Source organism: Stenella coeruleoalba (genome assembly GCF_951394435.1).
Source record: "Stenella coeruleoalba genome assembly, chromosome: 4".
Classification (NCBI taxonomy): domain Eukaryota; kingdom Metazoa; phylum Chordata; class Mammalia; order Artiodactyla; family Delphinidae; genus Stenella; species Stenella coeruleoalba.
Window position 1 is genome coordinate 59,170,816 of NC_137149.1, and position 6,000 is coordinate 59,176,815.

General features: G+C 31.9%; 1 pseudogene across 1 annotated transcript in view; it reads right to left on the reverse strand.

Moving 5' to 3' along the window:
• The window catches only part of LOC307185482 (small nuclear ribonucleoprotein Sm D3-like), a 33,864-nt pseudogene extending 32,837 nt beyond the window's left edge, over positions 1-1,027 (reverse strand). Inside the window, exon 1 of the transcript in view lies at positions 615-1,027. The product of the transcript in view is annotated as a small nuclear ribonucleoprotein Sm D3-like (transcript). The remainder of the gene's footprint in view (positions 1-614) is intronic.
• Positions 1,028-6,000: the final 4,973 nt, after the last annotated feature.

Here is a 6,000-nt window from a genome sequence, read left to right on the forward strand (position 1 = left end):
ATGTGAAGTGGTATCTCCCTGTCATTTTGATTTGCATTTCACTAATGACAAATAATACTGAGAATCTTTTCATGTTCTTGTTGGCTCTTTGTATATCTTTAAAAAAAAAATGTCTATACAAGTCCTCTGCCTATTTTTTCCAGTTTTATAGAGAAATAATTGACATATATTACTGTGTAAGTTTAAGTCATATAGCATGATAGTTTGATTTACATATACTGTGAAAGGATTACCACAATAGGTTCAGCTAACATCCATCTTCTCATATAGATACAACAAAAAGAAAAGAAAGAAAAAAGAAAAAATGTTTCCCCTGGTGATGAGAAGTCTTAGAAATTACTCTCTTAACAGCTTTCCTATGCATCGTACGTCAGTGTTAGCTATAGTTGTCACATTATTCATTACATACCTAGTCCTTATGTATCTTATAACTGGAATTTTCACTTTTTGACCAACTTCATCTTTTTTTCTCAGAAAAAAAAAACACCCATATTTATTTAGTTAAACATTTCCCCTGACCTAAAGAGAAAGATGTCAAAAACAAACAAACAAACACCTAGGACATATACGTAAGCATGTAGCCCCACCTCCACCCTGGAACCCAGATAACCTACAAGCAAAAATAAGGGCGAAGTTCCATTCCAGAGATAAAATTGTCTTTGCTTCTGGAAGATATTTCCATATCCCCTTCCTCTCTCTTCTTCCCATAGCCACTTGGGCCTTCAGAATAGCAGTTTTTCCCTGGCCAGCCCCAGAGCCTTGGTTTGTATTTTTCATGTTCTTTAACATGGGTGCATTTTTCAGCATGTCAGGCAAAATCGGAAGGCAGATTTTGCTGCCATGGATGTACACCTGCTCCAGCTGTGCCACTAGGCTGTCTTTGGACTGTGATGTTGGACAGCTACCTGTCCATGCTGTGCTTCACCTCAATGAGCTTACCTTTATACACCTTGCTGGTGTTTGTCTCACCTGTCCTGGCGTGGCCCTCGGCCCCATGTAGGGCTTTAAATGGCACAACGATAGACATCTTGGTGGGAAGAGAGTTGACCTACAGTTTTTTGATTGGCTTATTTGTCTTCTTTCGTTGAGATCTAAGAACTCTTTATATATTTTGGACACTAAGCCCTGTTAAAATATTTGATTTGCAAGTATTTTCTGCCAACCTGTATATTGTCTCTTCCCTCTCTTGGGACAGCTAGAATTCTCATACATTGCTGTTTGGAAGGCAAAGCTGTATAGCCATTTTGAAAGTAGATTGGCAGAGTCTTTACCTGTTAAACAATTATTTATTATATAACTCTGCATTTTCACTCTTAGGACATTTTCCAAGAGAAAAGAAAACTTATTTCAACACAAAGACTTTTATGTGAATGCTCATAGAAGCACTATTTATAATTGTTAAGAACTAGATTTAATGCAATATTCATCAAATAGTGACTGGATAAACAAAACAAGTTGTGCTCTATGCATATTAAATATCAAGGACACATAAATATAATTATCTATATACTATTGACTCACTGTGTTTGACCCACTTAATTTCAAGAAGTATTTATGTGGACTGAGACTACTCTTGCAATGTAAGTAGGACTTAATTTCAAAATCATATTTTTAAAATTTATATTTCATAAATCATTTTTATTAAATAATAAATGTTCTACTATTCATTATTTGATATTTTATATTTTATACTTTTCTGGGAAGTTTAATGACATAGTAAGATAATTACAGAGAAATGAAGCAAATACAGTACAATTTATTTTATCTTAAGCTTATTCCCTGAAAAAACAAAGTGGTTTGATGCATTTTAAGCATGTCAAAAGCAGACAGACTAGTATCAAAAAATGCCTAAAATCTTAAAAAGAAAATTTTTTGCCATACTGTCATTTATGTAGTTGTAAATTTATTACTTTAACTTTTTGATTTCTGATAATATGTTTCAAAGAAAACATTTTAATGACAAATTATTAGCTACAAAATCAGCATTTTCAAACTGTCATTGACAGGAAAATGACAAAGACAATCATAATACTTTTATAAGGGGAAAATCCATTTGTGAGTCAATCAGAAAATTAAATAAGAAAATATTTATGGTAATGGCTCATTCACCTGCAGTAGTTATATTAGGTTACAGTTCCCTTTATGAAAAATATTTTCCGGGACAAAAATCACTTAAACATATTTTAAATGAAACTAATTTAATAATAATAGCAAATACTTCTATATTTTTTACTAAATTTCACACACTATTGTATTTGCTTTATATATATTAACTCAATCCATACAACCCTATGTCAAGAGTACTATTATTGTTCCTATTTTAGAAGTAAGAAAATTGAGGTGTAAAAACACAATTTGCAGATACTTATCCAAAGAATACATGATGCAGCTTAGACTCAAATTTAGGGGTCTAATTCAAAGACCTTTTTTTTTAAAAGAAAGAATTATGCTGTGCTGCCTCTCTTAAGATTAAAATGTTAACTTTAATGCAACAAACTTTAACTTTAATGCAACAAACAATACAGCTATGCTTCCAGAATTATGTCTGTGAGGAAATTCCACTTGCAGAAGAAATGCTTCTTGGGTCATCACTTGTTTTACAAATGAAGAGGAGGTTGCCAAGGTCATGCCCTCTCTTAAAATATGAGCTTGAACTACTGCAGTGGGAGCCAAGTTTAGTTCAGAAGAGCTCCCCTGAAGTGAGCTGCCAAGAGTAGTACTAGCCTAGGGGTAAAGCCTGGGGCCAGAAGCAAGGTGAAGAATTCTATCTGAGCACATCAACCTGAAGTTAGGGACCACAAGTCAAAGTGACTCAAGAAAAATGAAAAACCTGAAAGATTCTATAACTATTAAAAAATTCCATTACTCTAGGAGATGGCTCATAAAGGATATTGCTGCGATTTATGTCAAAGAGTGTTCTACCTATGTTTTCCTCTGAGAGTTTTATAGTGTCTGGTCTTACCTTTAGGTCTTTAACCCATTTGGAGTTTATTTTTGTGTATGGTGTTAGAGAATGTTTTAATTTCATTCTTTTATTTGTAGCTGTCCAGTTTTCCCAGCACCATTTATTTAAGAGACTGTCTTTCCTCCATTGTATAGTCTTGTTTCCTTTGTCATAGATTGACCATAGGTGCGTGGGCTTATTCCTGGGCTTTCTATCCTGTTCCATTGATCTATATTTCTGTTTTTGTGCCAGTACCATACGTTTCATGACTGTAGCTTTGTAGTATCAGCCACTATGGAGAACAGTATGGAGGTTCCTTAAAAAACTAAAAATAGAACTACCATATGATCCAGCAATCCCACTCTTGGGCATATATCTGGAGATAAACATGGTTCAAAAGGATACATGTACCCCAGTGCTCATTGTAGTGCTGCTTACCATAGCCAAGACATGGAAGCAACCTAAATGTCCATCAATGGATGAATGGATAAAGAAGATGTGGTACATATATACAATGGAATATTAGTCATTAAAAAGAATGAACTAATGCCATTTGCAGCAACATGGATGGACCTGGAGATTATCATACTGAGTGAAGTAAGTCAGACAAAGACAAGTATCATATGATATTGCTTACATGCAGAATCTTTAAAAAAATGATACAAATGAACTTATTGACAAAACAGAAACAGACTCACAGACTTAGAGAATGATCTTATGGTTACCAGGGGGAAGAGTCGGGGGGAGGGATAAATTGGGAGTTTGGGAGTGACATGTACACACTACTATATAAAAAATAGGTAGCCAACAAGGACCTACTGTATAGCACACAGAACTCTGCTCAATATTCTGTAATAACATAAATAGGAAAATAATTTGAAAAAGAATAAATACATGTATATGTAAAAAAAAATTTTTTTAAACGGTTATAAGAGAAAAAAGTTCCAGTACAAATATAATCTGTGTTTCTAAAACAGTAGCCCACAATTTAAATATTGGAATTTTAAATTACATTAGTAACAATGGCAGTGGAATTAAAATTATTGAGAATAAATCTGAAAACATACATGTAAGACATCTGTGCAGAAATCTGTAAAACTGTTGAAAACTTTGAACAAGGACTAAATTAATGGAGAAATATCCCATGTTCATTCATAGGAAATATCAGTATCATACAGGTATCTGTTATTTTCAAATTGATCTATAGATTTATTATAATTTCAAACAAAATTTCAATAGAGTTGTATGATAAATGTGACAAGCTGAAACTAATAATGAATGAGGAGAGCCAACTTTTCCAGTATGCAATGTAAGCACAAGGATAGAAAACAAATGACCACGAGAAAACTGTAGAGAACCCAGGGACTTACCCCTAGATATTTGAAAATGCTATATATATGACAATGATGAAATCAAAAACTTGTGGAGGAAAACAGAGTATTAAATAAATGAAACAGAAAATTATGTTCATAAGTAAGATAAAAAAAAGTGATGCTTATACCTTACAAAACAATGGATCTCAGATAGATTAAATAGGAAAATATTTTTTTAAAATTTTTAACTAAAAGGGCATTAATATTTCAGCACTGAAGGAGGAAAATGTTTCTTAAGCAAACTCTCAAAATGACTATTTGTAAAGAAAAAATTGATACATTTCACAATATAAAAATTTAAAACGTGTCAATTAAAAAAAAAAACCACTGTAACAGAATTAAAAAGACAAGTCTCTTGGTTGAAGGCAATAGGACTATAAAGAGCTGAGGATGGATTAGTATACAGATTCATTTTTTTAAATTAAAATTTAAAGTAACAAAAATAATGTAATGAGATGTGCAGAAATTTCCCATAAGTCTAAGTACATATGGACAACTAATACAGAGAAGTATACTTTGTTTCATAAAAATCAGGAAAAGACAAATTAAGGACAAAATAAGAAAGTATAAATTAAGGACAAAATGAGAAACTACATTTTACTAAACAGTTGGCAGAAATATGGGCTGGGATGTGGGTCATATGGAACTACCTGCTGATGGCAGCGTACGTTGATAAAACAAAGTTGGAAAGCCTTTGGTTTTGTCTTGTAGGATTGAACATAAAATCCTCTATCTTCTAGCCATTCCTATTAGTATAATCTCTGGAGAAACTTTTGAACTTGGGTGCAGGAATGTACAAGAACATTCATAGAAATTTTATTTTTAAATATTTTTTAAAATAGGCACAAATTGTCTACCTGCATGACAATGGATAATAAGTTGTGATAAGGTCACCATAGTCTGTAGTAGTGTAAATGAATGAATTACAACTATACACAGCAACATGGATAAATTTTAAAAATCACAATGTTGGAAGTCTCAGGATACTACCTGTATGGTGATGTTTTTATGAAATTCAAAAATAAGCAAAACTAAATTGTATGTTTTATAACTTGTATATTTTACATCTATTGTTCACTCTATTAAATATTACTGTGAAAGGATAAAACAATGTATTTTTACTTACATTTTATTTATTTATTTATTTATTTATTCTTTTCTACTGTCTTTTTAAAAAATTTTATTGGAGTATAGTTGATTTACAATGTTGTGTTAGTTTCAGGTGCACAGCAAAGTGATTCAGTTTTACATAAACATATATTCATTCTTTTTTAGATTACTTTCTCATACTGGTTATCAGAGAATATTGAGTAGAGTTCCCTGTGCTATACAGTAAGTCCTTGTTGATTATCTATCTTATATGTAGTAGTGTGTGTATGTTCATACACATACTTTCATCTTACTTAAAAAGTGAATCCAGAAAGTGTTCGCTCATTTCAAATCTGACCACTCTCCACTACAACTCTTTTCACCACTGACTCTCCACTTTAGTTGAGCATTTCTACATTATATCCTCTAAAGCTAATCTGATTATTTTTCTTTTATGATAGTAATTAATGTTTATCCTTTTAGACTGAATTAAGACTTTTTTTTAGTTATAACGTGCTTCAGTTAAAAACCATATCTAAATTTTTGTGGCTAAAATATAATGATAATATACTTTATCTGATTTTAATTTCTAAA